We start from the raw sequence: 26,520 nt of genomic DNA on the forward strand, positions 1-26,520 counted from the left end.
CAAGACTCAACAAAGTATCCCGATGTTCCTCCTTCTCCTTCCGTGCACCCCAAAACTGGAACAACCTACCAGAGACTCTCATATCCACCACCAGCTTAAGTTCTTTCAAATCTAAGGCTGTCTCACACTTTAATCTGGTCTGTAACTGTTTCATACGCTCATAATATATATTTTCTTTAACTGTGCATGCAATGTCTTGTATATAATGTATACCTTGTTCATTTATGTAACTGTATTTGTAACCATGTATTATTTTGTTTACTCTGTGCCCAGGACATACTTGAAAACGAGAGGTAACTCTCAATGTATTACTTCCTGGTAAAATATTTTATAAATAAATAAAGTACTATCCTAAGGCTGGAGACCAGTGTTAAGTATGCAGTGCTGTCTTTATGCTGTACTCTGTTATGGAGAATAATAAATATGCTCCTGTTACAAAATATACTCCTGCCTGGGCTTGCAGTCTGTCAGGGGGAGTATGAAAGAGTTCTTCCACAGGGACTGCTTCCAGCTCTCCTGGAGCCTGCGGTAGATGGAGGCGCTGACACCAGAATGCAGGGGAACCAACTAGCAACCCTAAAGCCTGTCCTGTTTCCCCAACAACATCAGTGGGAGCTCAGATTTTCTGTGAGCCACAGGTATGCAGCAGCACTACACACCTGGTAGCCAGGGAATCTCAAATAGGGTGGGGGAAGCACCACTACATATGTACACATGTACATACTGTATATATACACATGTACATATATATACATGTACATATAATAAACTTACGTGTTTTTGCTCAATAATATACTTTTGGAACAATATGCATATGCATTGTGTAAATAACAAATGTATGATGATAGTAGTTGCTCCAAGTTAAGCATGCAAATCACTGTATAACTGTTTCAGATCAATTAACTAAATTCTTGCAGTATACAAAATAGTCTTTTAATTATTACAGAGAACAAATGTAGCAGAAGTAATCATACATAATTTGTGAAACACACCCTGGCAAGGTTTTAAACAATATATTAGTTCCAAATTAGATATTGAATGATTAGATTGTACCTAACCAGTATATTTAATTGTACAAATCATTTATTGCCTCATGCAAATGTTCATTTTCATCTGAAGAAACAATTATCTATTTAGAAGTTTCTGTAGTATTGTGGTAATGCTACATTCCAGCATAAAAAGTATTATCTTGCAATTTTTTCCCTGGGCTGTTTGTATTTGCTTGCCAATAGTAATTTCTCCTTCACTAATACCTTTTGAATGTAAATTAATTTGCCTGAAACATTCTTCTTCACAAAATGTTGATGTCATACTTATTTATCAGAGATTTGTGAGCACCGTGGATGCTAAATACTGAATTTCTACAATGTTTTCCATTTATGTAAGACATTTGCTTCAAATGTAAGATAACAATACATATTTAAATATTTAGTTAAGCTAAGTGCATTAAAACAATTAGGGCCATTGAACAAAGAGGTTCTGCTTCGGAACTAGAGCAATACATATGGTCTATGTATCAGGAAAATTACTTTGACACACTGTATCATTTCCTGCTTCTAACGTAAAAATAGATTAGATGCAGATTGTTAGGCAGGAATATTTACGTCACCTAAAGCCTGGTAGATCTTTCGATGCATAGCAAAGGGAGGAAACACATTGTTACATCTCACAGAGGGCCAGATATACTGTTCTTCATGAGCCTATTTAACCTAATGGTAACCTAAATTAACGTTTGGTTAATGGTAACGGCTATACATTAAAGCAAATAACCTATTGTAACCTTTATTCCCCCCCCCACCCCTCCCCATCTCAGATAGGGTCTCCTTAGGAATCTAGTGCTCAGGCTACGTGTCTTAGTGTGGTGCATACCTGCTGGCAACAGGGGGCCCCGAGTCTCCCACGATGACATGGGGGAGAACAGGACAGGCTTCTGGGGTTGTGCCTCCGTCGCTCTTACTCGTGCAGCGCCTCCATCTCCTGCAGCCCCCAGCTGTATGGTGTGAAGTATCTACAAGAGAATATTCCTTCCCCTCCTCCCGATAACACTTCACTCTCAGGCAGGACTATAAGTAAAAGTGCAGTCTTTATTGGTCTTCTCTATTCAGCAGCCAGAGCAAGCTGCCTCCCTCAAGGATGTCCCTGACCTCACTCCCGACCTAGGGCACCAAGAGTGGGTCTTGCTCTTCCCCTATCCTCTAGGCAGGATTGGAGGTATGGGGTGCACCCTCTCACTCCCCGTAGGGAGGCCTCAAGCCTGCCAGTCCTGGCAGCTTGGTCTGGGTCACCCTTGTCCCTCTCACTCTGGGGACAGACTCTCTAAATAGGAAGTGGCAGTACACCAAGTAGCTCCAGCAGGCACTGCCCCTGTATCATCTGATTGGACACAGAGCCTGATTACCTGCCTTCACTGACTCACTACACTGCCTGAAGTGGGGAAAACCCATGATTGCTCCTGGCAAACCTGACCTTACGCAGGGATTACTGCCAAGAGGAGGGCAGAGCTATACCCAAAACCCCACAGCGCTACACTCTCCCTCAGGTGGAATTCAATGGTTCCCACTTGGACCAAATTTACTGGGCCATCCTGCAGGTGGACAACCTGTACAAATACAAATGACAGTTAATACCATACAGTTTTTATACATCACAGGCTGTACAACCACCCACCTTGGAATGGGGAAATAACAAAGGGGAAACTCCCAACATGGAGAATCCACAACTAATAATAATGGCGGGGATCAGGCTTCTTTATTTCCCGTCGATTATGGTCTATGACCTTCACAAAGTAGGATTGGAGAGGCCCATTCTCCAGCCTATACACAATTTTTATGCATATAGATGTTTTTCCCTGTACTCCATACTTTCATGAGAGAACAGATTCCTTCTTCTGTGTGAAGTACTACTGCTTTTTAACCACAATTAGTCAATGACTGCATCCCTGAGCCATGTGTCTCTCTGATCTTCAATCTCCTGCATGATAGGCTCTGGTTGATAAGGGAACTCATACCCATGAGACTGTCTGTACCTGGCTACAATAGCTCTATCAGCCCTACTCAACTTGGTGAGTTTCCTGTTCCCAGCCTTGCCTGGCAGTGCCCAGTATTTAGGCTCCTCAGGGGCAATTTCATCATACAATATAGATGAGCCTTTGGGTGTCACGTGCTTTTGAGTAATCTCTCCCCATCTCTTAAGGAGCTCTTCGGCAACCTCCTTCTTAGAGTAAGTGCCTACATCCCACCAGTGATTTACCACATCATTCTTGATCAATACGAACCTAGTACGGTCCATCCCTTTATCACACCCCTCAAATAAGGGTGCCCACCATTTGTCTTGGTGCTCATATGAAGATGACACACTCATACCTTACTCTGACTCATCTCTTGAGGACACACCAGATGTCTCTATCTGTGGAGTGTGAACCTTTACTTACCTCTAGTTACATCTGTATACCTTGTGGGATTCATTCTGGGTGCTTTTGAACTTACAGGTTCTTGGACTTGGACTCTCTGGTCCTACCTCTAGGTGCAGGGTTAAATACAGTGGGGTTAGGTACAGGTATGCGACTTGACCATGGTATCTCCCCATCAGAACCCTCATCGCTTGGAACCCAATCCCGCCAGTCCGTGGAAAATTTGGGCGTCTCACTTTGCATCCCCCACTAGGACCCGGTGGATGTGAACATGACGGGGCAGGGGCAGTGGCCGGGGCAATGGCGCTAGGGGCGTTGACCATAGAATAGTCATAGACCAAAATAGTGTCTCTCAGTCGGGCTATGCCGCGACCTGTAGGGGTTTGGTTCTCTTACTGTCCCTGGCGGCGGCTTGCCTGGTTCCTCTTTTCACTACGTGGTCTCAGAACCTCTGGAACTCTTCCTCCTCTATGCGGATCTCCTCAGGGAGTAAGGTAAGGCTTCCGGGCCTAAACTCCATGTCGACCCGGAAGTGACATCATCATGGATTGTCTCTGCAGAGTCTCCGTACGCCTTTGGGTTCCGCGCCGGAAGTGCGTCACTTTTGAATCAACACAATACATCAACAACTGCATAGAAAACAACCTAGCCTTCCTACGCAACATTCCAAACTCGACCTACTAATGGACTCAACGCAAACGCAATCTATTTGCAATTATTTAAGAACCTTGTAAACCAACAATGTTCTTGACTCTGAGTGCAAATGAAATTGGTTGGCCTTGCTTAGTTCAAACACTACAAGTTCCAGAACAATGGTCTTGACATTAGCGAGAATGACACAGCCAATTTTCATTTCATGCAGAAGGCTTCCTTAATTAATGAGGACGCAGTTATTTATGCTGTATACTTCAATAAAATTGGTGATGTTATTATGATTATACTGCAGTCCAAAAGATACAGCCCCTTTGAAAAATTTTGTGGTTAATTTTTTTTAAGTGAATCGAATTTCAACATCGTGGCAGTCCACACGCTTACATTCTGCTGTGCCCCAAAAGACCCACTGGGTACCAACAAAGCAGACACCAGTGCCGTGATAGACCAACTCATTTCTGTATCCGCTGCCAATGCATCGGGAAATATCAAACTTCAAACACACAAACATACATTCACGTGCTACAAGAAAATAGTAACAGATAAACGGCAGGTGTGTCGCTTTGAAGCTCTATTCATGCCCTGTTGCTTGAAAGACGGACGGCAAAAAAAATACACAGCTCATTACATGACTATCTGACACAATCTAGAGAATAACGATTAAGGTGACATAGATACCTTCTTTAAGGCTAATGATATTAATTCATATGAGTATTGCTTAGATGTACTCAGAGCTGCCATTAAATGACCCAAAGTTTTCCTAAAGAGGCTACCGCGTGAAAAGTTGAGCGAGCCTTTCAATACCTTCATCTGTAACATTTTAAAATCAAACACCAGCATACAATTTATAACTATGCTTCTTATGTTGTTGACTACATTAACAAGACAAACATAGGTATCAGTAACTTAAAACGACACATAATTACCATTTTGAACGAGCATCCAGAGTTCGATATCATTGAAATAACAAGGAAACTAAGCATCAACATGCTCAACACCATTGAAATCACAAGCCAAGAAGCCGTCTGGTATTTACTACATCAACCCATGTCTCAGAGCTCAGGGTCGTAGTTTACATTCCCACCCTCTGGCCTATTGAGCAACAGCGACTAAGGAAATCAAACGAGGAGATGAACAACGATAACCTCACCGATGAGTCCTGCGACATATGGAATGAGAACTGGTTTGACAAAAGACCGCAAAACTTGGACGATATAACGATGGCATATTTTGTCACCAATTACACATGTAGAGTCAAAGGTATGTACAAGAAACGCCAGTATCCACACATAATACGCTGTCGTAATTATGACATGGCTCAAGATGTCAACGAATTTAAGCATGAAATGTTCACTCTACACACGCCATTTCAAAAGGAGGAGGAGGAAATTCTATCCGAGATAACATTTTTGATCATCTATGATACAAATGAGGAGCTAATTTTAGAGCGCCATAAACTCTACGAATTAGACTTAACTAGAGATATAGAAATCTGCAAACAAATGTGCCACAAGAAAGGCAATGCTGATGCTCAAGAGAAATACAGGAGTTATCTACACAAACTGGTCACTAGATTGCCACAAGAAACCCATGCGAACCAACAGTTTTATGATCATCCAGACAGTGTAATGAATGCAGATCTTAGGCTCGCCACGCTCAACAAATTTGGTGCTATTGCAAAGAAACATGACAATTTAATGTCTAAGGAACAATTTTCTAAACTCATGCAAATGATAAATGAAAAACAAAAAGGCCTACTAATGCATGTCATTTGGAGCATACTATCTCCATATGGCTAACCACTTCAGATATTTATTACTGGGCCCGCCGGCTGTGGTAAAACTTTTATTATACACCTTTTAATGGACATTTTCAATCGCTTCAGTAACACAGACGGATACTGTAATGCATACATTACTTGTGCATCCACTGGTAAAGCTGCTGTGGCAATTGATGGCACTACCATAGATACCGCTCTGAAAATATCCATTTCTAGAAATGTGCCACTTTCAATTGAAGTTGCTCACCAAGATCGAACTCTCTTCAAATACGTGCAAGTCCTTATCATTGGTGAAGTCAGTATGATAAGTGCCGAGTTATTGTTGCAAATAGACGAAAGACAAACAAATAACTGGAAATGTTGATAACCACTTTGGTGGACAAAGCATCTTTTTAATCAGTGACTTGCATCAATTGCCTCCGGTTCGTACAACACCCCTATATAAGCATATAAAATAGCGTATGGCGTGACCCACATTGTGGCATGGGCTTAAATACTATTAACTCCAGGAAGTTATGCATCAGTCAAACATTATGTTTTCAAGAGTGCTAACTAAAATTGGTAACGGCATACAATTGGATGAATGTGAACAACAACTAATTGAATCACGTTTCTTCACGAAAGACGAAGCTGACCATCTATGTCCCAACGGAATACGCCTCTATTTGCGCAATCATTCGGTCAACACGTACATCCAATTCATTCTGGAAAAAGTAATGTCTATAACACTAGCTATCTTTGTTGGCTGTAGAAACACAGAGCAAGAAGCTCACGTTCGGCAAAAACTTTAAAAAAGGTCTGTGCTCGATACCAGTGGCTTACCCTACAAACTCCCACTGGTCATTGGAAAACCACCCATCACCCCTGGGAGGCCTAACAACCCACCCCACAGCAACTACCCCCATCTCCCAGTCTCCCGACCCCCAACAAGAGTATACCCCCACACACACAATAATGGGCAATAATCCTATTAGCCAAATGTGGGTAATAGGACTTTTGCCCATTGAAAAGCATAAAAAATACATTAAATAAAAAGTACAGTAATTACAATAAATTATCATACAGTAATACAAACTAAGCCATTAAATCCATTTAGGTCCCAGGTAGCCGCAGTGACCATCAATGGATTTAATTTAATGTCACTAAATCTATTAAACAAAAAGAATCACCTAGAAAGTAATGTTTTTCTTTCATTAATAAACCTGAAGCAATTATATGGACTGGTTTTGCAGTACCAGTCCTGATTTCTTTTTGGAGATTGCAAAATGGGAAATTCATATTAGTAGTGAGGTATAATTTATTGTGCAGGCTGTATAACATGTTAAGTGTCACATATCAAGTTTATGTAGAGTTAAAATTGGATTTGAAGTGGAGGTGAAGAATACAAGAAGATCTGGATTCTGCCCTTCATGAACAACCCTCCAACTGTGAAAACTTGGCTTTCTATATCCTCTTTCAGTTTTTACACATCTACAGACTCACTTTCTAAGATGCTGTTTAACCTTCGGTGCTACACTGCCCTCCCAGGCCTGATTTATACATCTGCTGTTTCAACTCTTATTCTTCTAAACCTCCAATACCTGGGAAGTCTCTCCTCCTATCGGCCTCTCCCTGCATCTCATTATGCCCTCCTTATTGCTTTAACTGTTTGCTGTTTCCTCACTTCTTTGTAACTTTTATGTCTTCTCCACTTTCCCCACACCCCTCCTTTTATCCATATCTCTTAATCTCTCCTTCCCTCCACCTATGCATGTGCCCAGATACAGCACCACTAGGTACAGACCTCTTTCCCAGCAACTTCTACACCCCTCAATAAAAGCACCCCCACAAATCCTCTGTTCACCTTCTCTCCCTCTCTCTCTCTCTCTACTCTTCCTTCTTGCTGCTAGGGATATCTCTCCTAATCCAGGACCCAGACATACACACCTGCTCTCGCCCACACTTCCCTGCCACCTCTTTCCCTACTAATGGTGTTAATATATCTAATTTACTATTAACTAACCTTAAAACTCACCTCTCAAAAGAAGCATCCCAATAGCCTCCGCTCATCGCTACTGTCCCACACCCACAGTCGCTCCTACCAACCATTGTGGCCAAGCACTGCCATCTACTGCACGTTTTCCCTCACCTGCAGTCTCTGTAAGTCTCCCAATATAGCACTTTGAGTGTAAGCTCTCTGGGTCAGGGATTTCCTTTTCTATTGTCTGACTTTGCTGCGCATATTGTATTATTACAATTCCCTGTACTGTATTGTCTTTGCAAAGCATTGAGTACACTGTCAGCACTATTTAAATAGAGATATACATACATACAAATCTTATGCAATTGTTATTATTATGGTGTTTTAGTTGATAGGTAAGTTTTTTTCCAGCAGAGCCCTAGTTTTGCATTTTACCTACAATGCATTTCTAATTGTGCATCTGTTTACAATGATGATGATAATGTTAACACAGCCCTGAGATCCATTCATTTTAAAGGTTTTCTTTACTTTTCATAGTTTTGCTCTTTAAGTGAATATTGTTTGGTCACTAAAGGTTCAAATGGGTCAACCCGAAATATATCTCCTCCAAGAGATTAAATCGACATTAAAAGAACAAAGAATGTCCGGACCATTTCTTTTTTTCCCCCTTACAAAGGCCTTTTCAAAGATCTGAACTGAAAAGGGGATTTTTTTTTCACATAAGAGAATTTCCTAAGGGTGGTAAGAACTTTGATTTATTCCATTCTGCCTTTCATGAAAATGTAAAGAGTGAGGAAGTTAGACTTCATAAATCAAGGTTAACTATATACACTTTCAACTAAACTCAAGAAGTATTTAAACACAAAACAAGCTGCTGTCTGTCGGAAACTCTTGTGCTTTTATGTAGAGGCATAATCTGTAGGCTGTTTGTAAGTGTGCCTTAAAAGTGACGCTGGTGTAACGCTAATAATTATCCTAGTGAAGTAAAACCTACTGTAGGAAAGAATCTTGGGGCAGGTCTATTTCAGCTTCTCAATTGACAGTAATTAAAATAGGCTTTACAGTCAAACAGTTGATAACACATTTCCACCAGATGTAAAGTCACACTTGACATTTCCCATAGCACGGCTGAGAAGTGTCCTTTTAAAAGTTATTATATAAAAACAAACTTCCATTCTCTTGCCCTTCTCTCATCCTGTTTTTCCATGATCCATAACAAATAAATATGATATTTCATATAATTTATTTGGGCTGTCAGTTTATTGACGGTCATTGTTTGTAATTTAATAAAAGAAGAAACAGAAAAATCATAAACAATTAATGCAGAGATTTTGTAGCTATACAGTAAAATGTAATTGCATTGAACAAAAAAAAATTATACGTTTGCTCATGTCAAAAATATGTTTTTAATTATTGCTCTTTCCTGCTAATGTTAGGTCAAAAATATTTCCTTTTTTTTAATTTTTTTTAAAGTAACAGACACTGTAATCTGTGGTTTTGGGGCATCCTTAATATGGACTAAAAGGCCCTCCAATAAACAATTTAACATTTAATATAGACATTAATCACCCTGGAGGGCCTTTTAGTCCATATTAAGGTTCTTCTTTATATGTCACACATATTCCAGTTTTTTATGCATAGCCTGCTTTTCTGCCCATTTATTATGTAAAATATAACTCCAGTTATTTATCAAACAAGTTATATGGGGTTAATATCAATCTCCCCATTGAGTGTAATATATGAATATTCACAGACATGAATATATATGTTTCCACATAGAATACATAAAGGACAAATGATTTATGATTTATATTCTATGCCAAAAGAATTGTTATTGTTATTGAAAATGAGTATATGGTTAAATAATGACAACACATTGTCCTTCATCTAACTCTATGAACTACCGTTGCAGTTCCAAGATCCGCTTTACAATGTCTAATAATGTGTAATTGTTTCTGTTTGTTATGTGTGTTTTTATGGTTGCTAGGCATGGTTCATCATGCGTATTTTATTCATATCTGTTTCCCTCCCCAAGTCTTTCTATCCTCTTTGCCACCCCCCCTTCTCCTTTCCCCCTCCCCTCCTCCCCCTCCCCCCCCCCACCACTGATTCTTTAGTTCATATAGCCATGTACTTATTCCCATACACGATCGAGATGAGAAGTTCACTGCTATTTGTTATTGTTTTGGGGTTGCCATAACAACGTCGCGGCTGGTGTTGCAGGAGGGGGTGTACGTGCGGCTGCCTCATATGCGCGTCATTCCCCTGCTTGAAACACATCCACGGCATCTTGCTCTCCATTGGCTATGAGCATCAACCAATTAGGGTGCATTTCGGCGATTTTCGCGCCAAATTCACGCAGCGCGATGACGCAGGTGGGCGGGGCTTACTCCTTAAGACTGGGGAGAAGAACGGCGCGAGTCAGCTCTATGATTAATCACTATGTTAGTCCGAAACGCGTCAGAATGTGTCCCCCATACCATGATTTGTTAATAAAAACTTATTTTTAACCCACACCTTGCTGGTCTCCTACTCTACTCAGCTGTGCACCTCTGGAATCCCAGGATTTCTACCACTAACAGACACTGTACTTGTTACTTTATTGCTTGACTTTATCATGTGACAGTTCAAAACAAACAAAATAGTTGAAAAGCAAAAAAAAAATTAGTTTCCAATATGAGGAATTAGCAGCTTGTATGAACGTTTGACAGAATTACTGATTTAAAAGATTAATAAAGATGGTAGAAAAAATACATAAATGAATGTAGATCTACACTCAATAATCGTGTGCTGGTTGGTTATAAGTATGAAGCCACAATATCTATTGGGTGACCTAGCAGCCATATTTGATTTTTTCTGAACAAGCAATAAAAAAAACACCATGGCGCTCTTAAATGACAATATCTAAGTAAAGGTGGTAAAGTGATATAGTGAAATACATATAAAAATAATATAATTAAATAGTGTCCGTGCAACGTGAAAAGAAATGTAGCCAGGTTCCCCTTTGTCCTCTTACCTCGCGGTCCGAGACGTGTGGGGGAAGGCTACGGGGAGACGCTGGGTGCTGCCGTAGTGGGAGGCTTACCTGGCACAGGAGCAGGGAGGTTGTTAGTGGTGGCTGTGAGGCGAGCAGATCGCCGGGACTCTGAGGTGACGCCAGGATGCAGGGCGCCACCATCTTGGTTGACCGCGCATGCGCAGTGTGTGCTTAGCGCATGCGCATTGGATTTAAGTGCTGCGGCCATAAGGGGCAGGCTCCATATGGTACTACAGCAGCCTCTAGGTTGTTCCTCATGTGGGTAGAGACAGCCAATAGGGCTGCAGGGTTAACGGCAGGGAAGAATAGTTACATTTGGCGCGCAGAGCACCACGAGTGAGTCGGGAGCAGGACAGCAAGGGGTGAGGTAAGGTCCAGGGAGAAGTGCTCTGCTGGACTAGGCCAGATACCCCTTAGGTCCCAGCTAGACCCCATCACTATTAGCTTGTGTGCTGTAGAGAAGGCCCCAAGACAGGGATGCCCCCCTTAGCACATTAGTGGTAGTCAGCACATTTGTGATGGACGCATGCGGTGTGCGTGGCCTGCGGTTTGGGACCATACCCATGCCCATACAAAGAGACTCTTAAGGGTGAGACTCTGCAGCAGGAGTTCACCCCACACAGATGCGGATGCCTTCGTTGGACAGACTGGACCGACTTGCTTCAGGGATCAGACGGATTCTTGCGCTATTCAGCGGTACCCGGGTACTGGAGAGCCCAGGAAGGTATACCATCTAAGTGCACCAACAGTTCTCAAGAGTAGCGCTACTCCCTACACTTTTGGTGCGGACTGACGTTGTGGAACGGACACTGGGACACTGGTGCCACCGCACCCCAAGTACTGTGGGGATACTCCACATGGTTAATATTGTGTTGTGTAGTTACTGTGTTGATGATGTGTTTAGTAAATATTCCTTTATAGTTCAAAGCGTGTATATTTACTGCTGTATTGTCTTGGGAGGGGCTATCCCACTGTGTGATGATCCTTCTCAGGTGGAGTCGCTGTGTGTAAGTGAACAAGGTCACCCCAGGCTCCCTTCAGCAGAGCATCAGGCCTCATGTAAGCCACTCAGGTAAAACACCACAGGTAGTTTCCCTAGAAATGTGGGGGAAAGGGGTGTACAGACATAAAAGTGAATAGAAACAAATTCGCCACTCAAAACCCAAACATGAACCGTCGTCATAGTTCTTAAAGTTGATGTCTTTGTGATGTGGGGAGTGCAGAATCAAACCAGAAAGATAAAGAAAACATGACCAAACTCTGGTCAAATACAAATTTTTAGAATAGTCTTGTGATGCCGAAATTCACATGGCCCCAATCATTTTAAAGCAATATATATATATATATATATCACAAAGACAACACAAGACGTGTAGGCATTGGATGCCTTTTTATCTTGCTGCCAATTTGGGATAGGAGTTCATGGTGAACCTGGGCTGTTTACATCCACTCTGCAAACCTGGGACTCACCCTACCACCGCAGATGACCACAATAGAGATTTCTCTCCCACGAATGGTTCTGTTTAAAATCCTGTAAGTGCACATTCTTATGGGTTGCTGATCTTTTAAATAAATGTACCTTATTTTTTAATCAGCTACGTGCTATGGAGCTTGCGCTTTTGTTTGTTTTTTGTTATATATATATATATATATATATATCAGTAGAATGGGCTCAGGAATCTTCCCAGGGATATCTCCGTCTCCTTCAAAATGCTTCCTAGCTTTGATATGATAAAGCTGGTATACGGAGCAGCAGGGCAGCACTCCCAGAGACAGAAAAAAAAGGCACAAAAAAAAAATGCACAATAGTGCCAATTTTTTATTTTTTTTATTTATGGATTTATGAATAGGTTTAAAAATGCACATTCACATTTATAAAAAAAAAGCCTTTAAACACATAGGGGCCAATTCACTAAGCAGTGATAAAATCAGTGCTTTTGCGTGCGACTATGCATTTTTTTATCGCGCTATAAGACATGAAGCCAAAAGCAGGATTCACTAAGAAGTGGAGGCCATTCTTTTAAGGCCGATAAAAAAATGCACTATCGTGCGAGCTGGTTTTTTTTTGCATCAGTGTTGTTGTGCTATAATTTCTATAGCGCGATAGCCAATGGAAAACAAAAGCAGCGTGTAAGAGCTGCACGGAGACGCTGCGTCTCCATGCATGGCTTTAACAGGCGATTGCGCATGACAAATATTGATTTTGATAATAGTGTACATGAGCAGGGGGTCTCCTGAGCTGAACCGCATTGGTTTCAGCCTTGGGACCCCCTACTTCCCGAGATACAGGCCCCGTTATTGGGTGCTTTGCTTTTAAATCTTCTGTGTCATGTGACCGGGGGATTTAAATCCTGCAGGGGGATATCGGCACCCCGTAACGGGGCCTGTATCTCATAAAGTAGGGGGTCCCCGAGGCTGAAACCAATGTGGTTCAGCTCAGGAGACCCCTACTCATGTACACTAGTATCAAAACACCAATAACAAAAGAAAACAATTCATTACCGGTAATGAAGCTGCTTTAATGTAATTTTTATTAATAGTGTGCAGGAGCAGGGTGTCTCCTGAGATGAACCGCATTGATTTCAGCCTCGGGGATCCCTTGCTTCCCGAATTACATGCCGAGATATTGGGTGCCAGTATCCTTCATTATTTAAATCCCCCGGTCACATGACGCGGACAATTTAAAAATGGCGGCAATACTGACACCCGATGCCCGATGCCGAGCCCTGTAACTCAGGAAGCAGGGGGTCCCTGAGCCAGAAATCAAAACGGTTCAGCTCAGGAAACCCCCTGCTCCTGCACACTATTAAAGAAAATTACATTAAAGCAGCTTCATTAACTTAACAGCTATCCGCTAAGGCAATGAAGGGGTTAAGGCACAATAGCAGCTTTATTGGGGGCAGAGAGGGTGAGTGAAGGAGGTAATAGCAACAGGATGGGTTGTTAGGCCTCTTGGGTGGCATTGGGAGGTGTTAACCCCTTCATTACCTTAGCGGTAGTAACTGCAATGGTAATGAAAGGATTAAACCCCCCACTACCCACCCGAGAGGCATAACCACCCACCCTAGGGCTATTACCCCCTTCACTCAATCCCTCTACCCACAATAAACATTGCAATACCTACTACCTACTGTACCAATACACAACACATACCCCTGTGCCCCCAACAACCTCCCTAACACATACAGTACAGTAATGGGCAAAATTACTAATATCCAGATATGGATAACAGTGCATTTGCCCATTTAAAATAAAACATAAACCAGCAGCATAAAGTAAATATAACATGCACTTACCCCTGCCAGCCTGCCAGGATGAAGGGCATCCTCATCCTCATCACCGTCCTTGTCCTCCGTTGTCAGCAACAGTACAATAAAAAAAATACAAACTAATGGCCCCTAACCCCTTAATCACCATAGCGGTTAGTAACCACTATAGTAATTAAAGTGTTAACCCACCCTCCCCCAATACACAACCAGGAGGCCTAACCACCCTACGAATGCAACTACCCCCACTCTCCACCCATTGATTGGTACAGTGTTAAAGCAAGCTCTTAAAAAAAACAGGCCCAAAATAAAACACAGTATTACATAGAAAAGAAACCCATTACAAATGCCCAAAAAAACAATTGATTGTCACAGTGGCACACATAAGCTGCCACCATGCCAGGCAATATGCAACCTTCCAATCCCCAAAACAAGCCTCAAATTAAAAATACATTCAAATTTTTTCAACTTATATTTTTATTGGCAATTTTTAATTGGGATACAGAAGATAAAATTGGAATGGTAGGATGTTATATAGCAAAAAGCATGACATAGACATTCCGGGCCCACAGATCCAAATATACAGTAGTGATTAACCAACTTGTTAGGGTCCTCCTTAAAATCCCCTAATAACTCTGCGGCGAAATAATAATGGACAGAACATAATGGACACAACAATACAAGGGGAAATGAGGGGAAGGGGGAGGGACGGGGATGGTGACAGTATTTGCAAAAGGTCTAAGTTTATTTTACTTGTATACTCCAAGTCATACCCATTATTCAAAAGGGATAGTCATTACTCTAGTTCATTTGAGACGTGCCTCTGTTCTAGATCAGTCCGGGAGGATTGTCATCTTCTGTCTACACCCAAGTCAGTTCTCTAATATCTCTCTGGCCCCCTCTCCAGCAAACCATAGGTCAAAGTCTGTGAGAACTTGTCACAGTTCTCTGTCAGGAAAGCTGTGAGTTTTTCCATCATACCAATATGCCATATTCTAGGTTTTACCTTTGCCAGTGAGGGTGCTTCCTGTTTTTTCCTAGACACCGCAATACAACATCTTGGAGCTGACATGATGTGGGAAATTAGTTTGGTTGAGGCTCTTGACATATCTTGATCTGGTCTGTCTAGTAGGGCAGACCAAGGGTCAGGTCTCAGATCTGTGTTCACAAGTCTATTGATAAGTACAGTATCCTCCAGCCCTTCTCCAGCAGGGGGCTTGTTTCGGGCAATTCCACCAGATATTCGACATTGAGCCATTCTGTCCATAACCTCTAAAACAATCTGGTGAGTGGGAGTTGTATATTGCATGGAGTCTAACTAAAGTCATATACAAGCGAAATAATAGTTTATGAGTTGTCTTTGACCACAGTGCAGAACTAACTTTTTGCTGCAGTCTCCCAGATATTCACCCAGTCTTCATCCTCCAGGACCTCACCTAACTCCTCCCATTTTAGCATATGGAAATATTTGTTATCTGTCCATGAGCTAATTATGGAATTATATAAGGCTGAAATCATGCCCCTCTCCTGGGATCTATACATAAGTAAAGATTAAAAAGAAGTGTGTGTAGGAGGATCATCTGCCTCATAGAATAGAGAGACACCATGTTCAACCTGTAGATATCTGAATATTTCCGCAGGTGGAAGGTTCCATTATTTTGTAGTTCTGGAAATGGCATAATCCCAGAATCCGTGAATAGGTCTCCCAATTTGGTAATCCCAGCTGCCCTCCAATCTTGGAATGCACCTAATGGTCTGCCTGGGTCAAAATCTGGGTTGCCAAAAAGCGTGATCATGCGGGAGCAGATTTTTGTAATTTTGAATTTGAATTTCAAGCAGTTCCAGAGTGTCAGTGAATGTCTAAGCCTGCTTGATTCTCTATATCCATCCAGCCTCTTGTTTGTGGCTCAGAGATCCAGAGCAAAATCTGACTCCGCTGGGAGGCCTGATATCATCTTAAATGGCTAGGAAGGCCTTGCCCCTCCTCCCCCCTTTTTCATAGGTCTGTGTAGTACCTCTCTTTTGACTCTTAGGCACTTTTTATTCCGTATACATTTTGTGATATTGGATTGAAGGTCCTCAAGGTCTCTAAACGGAACCTTAATAGGGAGAGTGCGGAAAAAGTACATATGTGGAAGGTGATTCATTTTAATAGATGCAATTTTGCCTATCCATTAAATATTATATTTACCCCATATTTCTAAGTCCTTCTTCAAGTTTTTAATTACTTTGTGGTAGTTGAATTTATAAAGAGTTTCATATGATTTAGTAATATCAATTCCAAGATAGGGGATATAATAAGTTTGCCATGAGAAATCAAAATTAAATTTTAGGAGCTTGACTATATGGTTGGGCAAGTTAACCGCCAATGCCACAAATTTGATGTTATTCATTTTGAAGCCCGACCTATTTCCGAAATCCTCGAGGGATTGGTAGAGCTTTGGGAGAGAGATCAGAGGGCGTGATCGTCTGCATATAACGAGATTTTATAGTTATTGTTACCAATGGTCAACCCTGATATGTTGGGGTTCAATCTAATGGAGGCCGCTAGGGGCTCGATGGGGAGTGCAAACAGCAGAGGAGACAGGGGGCACCCTTGTCTAGTGCCATTAGTTATATGAATTTTATTAGAGATGAGGCCAGCACATCTGACTCTAGCTGAGGGGTGCTGATATAGACCTCTGATCGCTTGTAGGAAGCGACACACAAAACCCATATGCTTAAGTACAGAGAATAGGAAATCCCAGTTGAGTCGATCGAAGGCCTTTTCGGCAACTAGAGAGAGGCATAGGAGTTTTGTACCCCATGCACTAGCTGAGTGCGTCAGGTCTGCAATGCGGCGTACGTTATCTGCGGCTTGTATAGTAGGAATGAAACCCACCTGATCGTGGGGCACTAAATGCACCATATACTCATTAAGCCGGTTAGGTGGTATCTTGGCAAATAGTTTCAGGTCAGTATTAATGAGAGAGATAGGGCAATAGCTCGAATATTGTGTAGGGTCCTTCCCTTTCTTAAAGATAACCACAATGTTAGCTGAGGCTATGGTGTCAGGAATAAATTGTGCATATGCGCCCCTTAGTCTTAAATTGTAATAGGATCTTTGATTCTAGTTGTCCACATACAGGTTGTGTTGAAGCATTACATTTCCATTGTTGATGGTATCTGCGCAACATTCCCAGAATTGTATGCATTTTAATATATTCTGTTGTGGCTGGACTAGAGAAGTTGGCAGCGTGGGGTTATTCTCTTTCAGGGTTGCTGGCCCCTGGTGTTGTTTGCTCCCCCTTCTTAAGAGTCTTTGCTGCAGCCCCAGTTCTGCTAGACTGTGCCTTTAATCCGTGGGAGAGAGGCGTGATCCTAATCAGTCTGCCACTTATATGTGTTTATGTTATTTTCCTCTGTTTAGGTATTGTGGCTCAGGGTGCCCATCCTCTCTCCCTTCACTGGTCACCGGCAGCCATTTTGGAGGGAGATCAGGCTGGTTTTTGTCTCTGCACGAGACTGCTGCATCACTTTGGGGATTTTATGTTTGCTTATGGTCGATCAAACTGGTCCCCTGCCTTGCAGTCTCCCTTTGTTTGGTCTTCGGCTCACCTTATTAGGCTGCGGCTGTTTAGCTGCCCTGGCAAAGCTCCGTCCCAACCATCCATCGCCGCCTCCGTCATCCGACGGATCACACACTCCGGGGGTAGCACCGGTTCTCCTCTCCTAGCCTCCGATGCATGGACCTCCTCCGGGAGCGCAGATACCTCCCCTGCAGCTCCCTGATCGGGCCTCCGCTCGGAAAGTAGATCAAAGCTTCCGCACAGGTCTGGCGGCCATCTTGGGTGGGTTGGCGCTCTTTGGCTGCGGGGCTGAATTGGTGTCTGGGCCCCCTCCTGTTGTGTGTTGGGGTCTGCCTCGCCTTCCCTGGTTGCTAGGGCTCGTGTGCTTCACTAAAAGGGTTTTTTGGGGGGCTTTTCTGGTGATTTTTTGGGTGTTTATATGCCCCTAGTAGCAGGAGCCGAGCTGACATGCGGCTGCTCTGGTTAACGTCCTGGCCACGCCCCCCCAACACATTACATTTTAATCCAAAAAATGCCAAAAAAAATTGATCGGCACAGTGGCACACCCATGCCCTGTGGGCATGAGCTGCCACTTTGCCAGACAATATGGACCTACAAAAAAAAAATTACAGTACATGCATCAGATAAAAAACATATTGCATTGCCATAAAACAAAAAAAGAAAGAAAAAAAAACAATTGATTGGCACAGTACCACACAAATGGTCTGTCACTCTGTCAATCAATTGGCAACCTGCAAAAAAATAAATACATGCATCAAATACAAAGATATTACTGTACATTTGAATTAATAAAAATGCCAATACAGTACCAACCTAAAAGAAAAGCCTGCAAATGAAAAAACAAGCACCAAACAAAAGACATTTAAATTGGAATACAAAAGTTACAGTATGCCAATGCAAATGCCAACCTAAAAAAAAAAAATACAACATTAAATAAAATACAATCCATCTTATTCTTACTTTTTGATGTCTTCACCCACCGAATCCGACTCCAACAGCAACACCAGCAACAGCAGCTGCAACTCCTGGTCCACAATGCAATGCTCCTCAACAGCCACGGTCCACAGGTGAAATCTTTAATTCTTTTCTTCTTTCTTTTCTTCATCTGTAATTTGTAATCCATTTTGGGGTCTTCTTGAGCTTCATATGTACTTATAATCCACTCTTGTTTCTTCGTTATCTTCATCTGTACTGGTACTGTCAATCCAATTGGGAGAACATGTTGCTCATTTAGCTTTTTGCCTATAAATGAGGCGTACCGGCTTTTATACAGCCTGTGACGTCAAATTTTACAGACAAATGGTTCCCAGCCATCTGATTGGCTGGGAAAACCATGTTACAGGTTTTTTTTTAGAATGTGATGTCATCAAAAGGAAGTAAAGCCAGCCAATCAGAAAGGCTCAGCTTCCTTTCCCCTTAGGATGACATCATCAAAACCAGAATGGCTACCATCACATGGTACTGGAACCAATAGGATTGGGGGAAGCTAACCCAACCTACTTCCGGCACTGACAACTGGGAGACCGGTACCGTGTTCAGCGTTTTTTTTTTTTTTTTTAATTTACTGGCCCTTGTTCCCCGCTGCTGGCGGCCCTGATCACGCCGCCCCTTTAGCCAAGCCACGGCGCACCAGGGTGCCGCGGCGCACAGTTTGGGAACCACTGCGCTAAGGTAATGATTTTTTCTTTGAGGGTGCGAGCGGGTGGGGGGGGAGTGTTTGCAACTAGTGTGCGGGAGCAGGGGTTATTCTGAGCTGAACAAAGCTGATTTTAGCCTCGGTACCCCGTACTTCCCGAGGCCCCGTTATGTTAAAATCCCAAGGTCACATGACCCACAGGATTTTATCATGGCGGGGATAACAGCACCCCATAATGGGGCCTGTAACTCAGGAAGTAGGGGGTCATCGGACCGGAAATCAATGCGGTTCAACTCCGGAGACCCCCTGCTCAATACTGTAGTATTAAAATTGAATAAAACCGCCGTGATCGCCTGTGAGAGGCGCGCAGGTAGAGTGACAGATTCAGCCTATCTCTTACTGCGCGTCAGACAGGCAGGACTTGGTAAGATTCAAACAGCAATTACCCCTGCTATGTTAATCCGATGGGCCATTAGTCTGCTGCAGTCTACCACGCGTGGTGTTTGGCGAATTTGCCAAAATCCAGCTCGAGATGTGGTCGGATAACGGCCGCTGCATCTGTATAAATAAAGTTATACATACATTGAGGATTAGCGACTCTGCCCTATAGAGTGGAAGTGGTTTTAGCAGAAATTGAACCCACAAGCTTGAATATTCAAGACCAACACCCTAACTACCAGACTATACCTCCCTTTGTCGCTTTTGCTAGAAGTTGATAGCCCTATGAACAAATTAACAAAAACTGTTCATAGGCATGGTTTACAAAATACTGGTATTCAATAACACTACTGCGTTGATTGACTGAAAACCTTGTTGCAGACTTGTTTGGTAGTAATGGATTTTAAATAACAAAGGAGAAAACCTGGCTTTTGCTTCACCTACTGTAAGTGTGCAGATGTTTTTAGTGCATACATTTCTTGTTTTTCTAACACAGTAGAGGAGGGAAGGTTATTTGCATTTCTAGACTGGATCTTTTAACTGAAATGACATATGTGCAGTACTTCACCAGGCAGATGTCAGGACTAAATTATAGCCCAGGAATGCTATCAATTGAGTGCTCTGAAATATCTGTCGTAACTGTTCGCCCTGCAATGTTCAGACATGGAGATGTTTTAAACAAAAACATATTGCAGTAGCATTTTCCTGGTTAACTCTTGCAGGAAAACTGCACGAAAAACAGTTACTGTGAGCTAGTAAAAAGGAATTGTGCATGATAACAAAAAGGGGGCAGTTATTGAATTGGTTGGTGGTGCCTTTATTTTTTATCTGGATCAAATGGAACTAATTGTTTTTAGGTATTAATTTGACCTGTTTCCATGTGACTTATGAAGGCTTTAAATATTGTAATAATGAAAGTTATATTTGGATAAATGTTTGGGATGTGTTAATGTCAGAGCAAATCATTTACTATTTTCTATTTCTTTTTTTTAAATTATTATTATTATTGGTCAAAATAAAACAATGGAAAAACACACACATTAAAATAGAAAGATAAAGCAAATTATGAAAGGTATAGACATATAGACATATAGACATGTTGTATGAAAGGTGCTGTGTTTTCTCAATACTCGTGTATACGAAGGAGTCATTATTTACACATATTATGCTATATATCTATCAAGGCAAAACAATTTCCCAGATTTACTACATAAAGTCTTATTACTTTTAATGGGATTTTTAAAATTATTATTATTACATATATTATTACATATAGTACAAGTTTGCCCCAGAATTGCACCAGCTTTTGCTTTGACACACAGAGGGAGATTCATCAAATTCCAATGCTGGGTATAGCACCAAATCTGGCATTAGCTGCTATTCAAGTCAAAGGCAATTATCGCCAGGTCTATTGCAATGACCCGTACCAGAGCTTGATGAATCTGCCCCATGTGTCCTTATTCTATAATATGCAATATTATCGCACGGAATGCCCCATGAACTTGCAAAGTGCGATGAAACCAGTTAAATGCTGTAAGACAAAACTATATATACGGTTTTCTTAGTTGTATACATCATTCTACTCTTCACATTTCAACAACAATTTTTGAAATGTTACCGCCAATTTTATAAATAAATGGTGTTCTTCAGTCATTTATATGTATAACCCTAGATTTGTGCAATGGTACCGTTATTAAACCTATAATCTATACCTATAAAACGATACCATATGTATATGTATATGAAAATAGCTATTATTCCCTTGTTGCCATAGCCTTGCGAAAATAGCAAAATCAAGGTACTTTTCTCCGAAGGGAATTAAGACATTCTGCTCATTGTTTTTGCTGCTGTAAGAGTACAGTATGAGATAGGTATTTATCTTGACTAAATTACTGTACATATGCATAGTGCGTTATATGAGTGATACAGAAACTAGCATTACATTTATAAACAAAACCACCACATTGAAAGAAATAGTACTTTTTAACTTTTGATAAACTAAACTACATTTTCTGCCACTCTGCCAGTGACTCTGATAAATGAGTTCCCTGTAAAATTGGTGCAAATAGGCTTGTCAAAAACAACATCATATACAGTACAGAACGCACACATGTTTTCCAAACATGAGCTTCCTTATGATCTCCCTAATCATAGCCACTTATTGCCACCTACAGAAATATTGGGGCCCAGGATAAATGAAAGGAGTAGGAGCCCCCCCCCCCTTTAATCCTCAGGCAAACTGGGGAGACACTGGGGTGGGGGAAGAGAGAGAGATAGAAGGAATGGGCCTGGATGGGGGATGGGGAGAAAGAAGTAGGGACCTGGGGGGGGGGAGGGGGAGAAGGTGGTATGGGTGGAAGGAGAAGGAGGTATTTGGGGGGAGGGAGAAGCAGGAAAGTGTGAAGGAGGCGGCATGGGGGAAAGGGAGAAGGTATCGGAGGAGCGAGAAGGAGGCATGGGGGGTGTGAGAAGAAAATATGGAGGCAGGATTAAGGAAGCATGGGGGGCAGGGAAAAGGAGGTATGGTGGAAAGGAGAAGGAGGTATGATGGAAGGGGGAAGAAGGTTTTGGGTGACAGAAGGAGGTATAGCGGGAGAAGCAGGTATGGGGAGGGAGAAGGAGGTTTGATGGGGAATGAGCTATGGGCGAGAAGGAGCTATGGGGGAATAAGGGGGTAAGGAGCTTTTATGGGGGGGAGAAGAAGCTATGCGGCAGAAGGAGCTAATGACGTAATAGTATGGGCTTTCGGGGGGAAGAAGATATCAAGGGAATATAGAAGACTGGTGGGATGATGGAGGGATACTATGGGCCTGGAGGGGTGGAGTTTGTATGGGGCTGGATGGGCACGGAGTAGGTAAGGACATGGGAGGAGGGTTGGGGAGCCATGTGGAGGACCATGTGGGTCTACCTGCAGCCTGAGGAGGGGCCCTGTTCAAGGCCAAGCTGTCCAGGAGCTGGAAGGTTAGGCAGGCCCACCCAGGAGGTGGAAGAAGAGGCAGGCCAGCCCAGGAGCTAGAAGGAGAAGCAGGCCCACCCAGGAGGTGGAAGGAGAGGCAGGCCAGCCCAGGAGCTAGAAGGAGAAGCAGGCCTGCCCAGGAGCTGAAAGGAGAGGTGGTCCTGCCCAGTTGCTGACATTTTGACAGGAAGTTAACCCCAACTTTTTGTCCAGGTCAGCCAGGCCCTCAGAGCTGCTGGGCTCACAACACTTGTCCCAGCAGTCCCTCCCTGTCAGCAGTCCCTCCCTGTCAGCAGTCCCTCCCTGTCAGCAGTCCCTCCCTGTCAGCAGTCCTGCTGCTAGCTTTACTGACAATAACTTGCCCATATTGTTCAATGTACAGTATTTCACACAAGTCCACAGATTTGGTATTACAACTTTTTCACTTACTGTATATTTGATTGATTTCTTTTTTTGGTCAAAACAAGCTTCGCTAACAGCTATTCCTTGACACACATTTGCGCTTTCATACTCCTCCAGGATAAATCCAGTTTTCAGGCATCCAATATCACATACTGTTTATGTTTTAAATCTAAACAATACCCATTTGGTAGACATCAAACAACAGTTTTCCTTATATCTGCCTTAAGCAGTTTAAATATTCTGTCCTGTTTACAAAAATTACCATAAGGAGCAGCTTATATAAAGAATATGTACTTCAAAGCCTTTGCCTCAACACTTTATTGAACAGTTTTTCCTTCATGTTTAGGTTGCACAGACTAAACAGAATAGGTGGTTTACTACTATAAAAAATATAATCTGCCACCAAATCCATCTCAGTATTTTACCCTAGGATAGGTCAAACATAGTTGTACAATGCAAAGAAGTGTTTTAAATAATTTATTCCTTTTAAAATGTTTGTACCATGCATGCAGCTGCTGAGCCATAATGCTTTCATTAGAGATCACATCTGTGCTGAATTAAAACAGGAGCCTATTCCAGCCACGGAGCAGTTGTCAGGTTGAAAGTTTTTCTTATAGTTCCTAAAGCTTTTCTAAAACTTGAGACCTAAGACAGAGTACAGGCCTTGTCACGAGCTGGTACTGAGGTTTAAGAACATTCCTCATATGTTATTCACCGTCTGGCTCCATTCTGGAGGTACATCTCCCTAGTGTTCACTTTATTAGCTTACATACAGATGACTAGCTCTTTTGTTTAGGGTCAAATAAAGAAAAAAAAAGAAAGAGTAGAAGTTTCAATTTTTTCCCAGACCATCCCTTTTTAAGGCACAACACTTAATGTTGAATTGTTAGTAAAACTCAGACCATGTCTTAAAAATAAGTTACTGTAGGACACTTTTCTCTCATTAAATCATAGGCCAGGAAAACATCTGTCTATCTACCTTTCCTCTGTTTAGTCAATTGATGAATGGGAAGTAAATGTATACAGTATATTGAATATGCGATCTAGGACATTTAGTTGTGGCAGTTTTGCTGCTGGCGTTTAGCTGCCACTCACCTCACCGCAGGGACATTTCTCTGCCGGCCGCTTCACAGCCAAAGTAAGCCCCTAACCTTACCCTAAAAAACCCTGATAATAACGCTGCCCCCTACCCTATCAACCTTACCCCTTACCCTAAAAAGCCCTGATACTAACGCTACCCCCTACCCTAAAAACCTTAACCCCTTACTCTTAAACCCCTTACACAAAAAAAAACCTTCCCCTAAACCCTTACCTTAAAAACCTAATCATAAATCCCTACCCTAAAAACCTGAATCCCTTACCCTAATCTCCTATCCTTAACCAACTACCCAAACTGTTAAAACGCCGTAAATGAACTTACCTTATTGGTGAAACGGCTGAGTGTCTAGCAGCAGAGCGTCTGCGGAAAAGGTTCCCTCGGTGGCCAAACTCCGGCAGAGACTTGGAATTTGGGCCATCAGTTGATGTGTTATTGAGTGCATACAGTATGCTGTTTCTAAAACATATTAATAATTGCTTATTACCTGATAAAACACAGCTATGATGACAGCAAGTATCATACATACAGTACACCAGTAAGTGAAATCATACATCAGATACACTGTATATTTTAAAGTTAGACAATGTGATTATCAACAAGCTTCCAATTCATTCACAGCTGAGCTTCTCCAGATGATGAATAGATAAGTATAATTTACTTAAAGAACAAACAAAAATTTTGTCAAGTGACATAAATGTACTGTAATAGTTACTCTGCTCTTCTGAAGTTGATATTTTGATCTCTAGAATGTATTAAAAGTGATTAATTGAATAAGAACCATCTGATTGTAAAAAACATATTTGCTCACTCCTTTGACAGAGAAGGCAGAAAACAATTATTGCAAAAAAAAATCTTCCCTGTATATTGATTATAAAAGTATACTCCTTTTAATAGCTGTTTCTCTTTAATAAATCTGCAGAGTGCAACAGAAAATGTATATTTGAATAAAATATGTTTTCTGTAAGATGCAAGAAATTAACATTTTAGGCTAAAGATGGTCACTAAACCCTGAGGAATATAAGGTAGCAAGAGATTTTATAAAGACACCGCACAATTCATTAATTTACAAGACTTTGCCTGGGGCTATTTTTCCCCTATCTCTGGTTTCTTGCGCCCAATGGATAAAGGAGTAAAGAAAGTCTAGTGCTGTTTCCCATCATTGGAATGAACTGGGTAGCACATCATCCTTTACAAAACAAAGTAATCCAAAACAGATCAACATTGAGACAAAACCTGCAGACGTTTATACAGCAGGAAGCATATCTGTCTACCTCCTTTGTAACTTGTCGTCTAGGTCAAGCTTATCAAGTATACACATCCAAAATGACATCAAGACTCTGTTAAACCCACAAATTGAAGCTCAATCCTCAATTAGAACTGAACACTTCTAAGCAAAAACAAGAGTAGAAAACAGCAGTGGGATGTACAATATAGGAAATCTGCCAGCTACAGTCTAAATTGTCCTATTTATATTTCCATAATTTCATTGTTCTAAACAAAACAATTATAAATTGTGATCCGAGTTCTCTTACCAAGCAATTTTTTTTAATACTTTTGAGGATTGGTCAAATGTTTGTGCAAAGGCTCAAAAACGCACTTGTCCATTTTTAGGTTAGAAACATTTGCCAATTTTTGGCAACAATCATCAACTTATTTTGAACTTATATAATGTATTACCTAATGTACCCATGTATTTGTACCCATGTATTTGTAACCATGTATCTGTCATCATAACTCGGTTCCCAGGACATACTTGAAAACGAAAGGCAACTCTCAAAGTATTACTTCCTGGTAAAACATTTTTATAAATAATAAACTTAAAAGAAAAATATTCCAACAGTTTAACATAATTTGCGGTAAAAAATGTTACAAAGGGAAGAAATGTGTATTTGTGTATTTTTTGCGGTGAAGTTTCATATCCTCTCAACATTTTTGCTAGTTGCAAACATGCAATATTTGCCATATTCAGAAACTTAAATGAAGATTGGTCAATTCTCTACTGAGGGCCACATTTAATCACAGAATGCTACTTACATATCAAAAACAAGAAATACTTGATTAAATATTGACAGTAATGATAAAACTTTGGTCATTGGACTGCTTCTAGTTAGGCTGTATTGGAATCCATAAGGCAATTTGAGAATAATATGAGCATTCTAAATGAGACCCCCAGAAGTAATTGGTTTCCATTTTCTTTAATAATTGGTCAGCTGAGATATTGAGGGGCACTAGCCCAAAAAGTGAGGCTTAATATTTTATAAAGAACATCACTATGGTGCAAATACGGTTTACTTCCCCCCTCCCCCCCCCAGAAGTT

This window comes from Ascaphus truei, chromosome 2 (assembly GCF_040206685.1).
Source record: "Ascaphus truei isolate aAscTru1 chromosome 2, aAscTru1.hap1, whole genome shotgun sequence".
Taxonomy (NCBI): domain Eukaryota; kingdom Metazoa; phylum Chordata; class Amphibia; order Anura; family Ascaphidae; genus Ascaphus; species Ascaphus truei.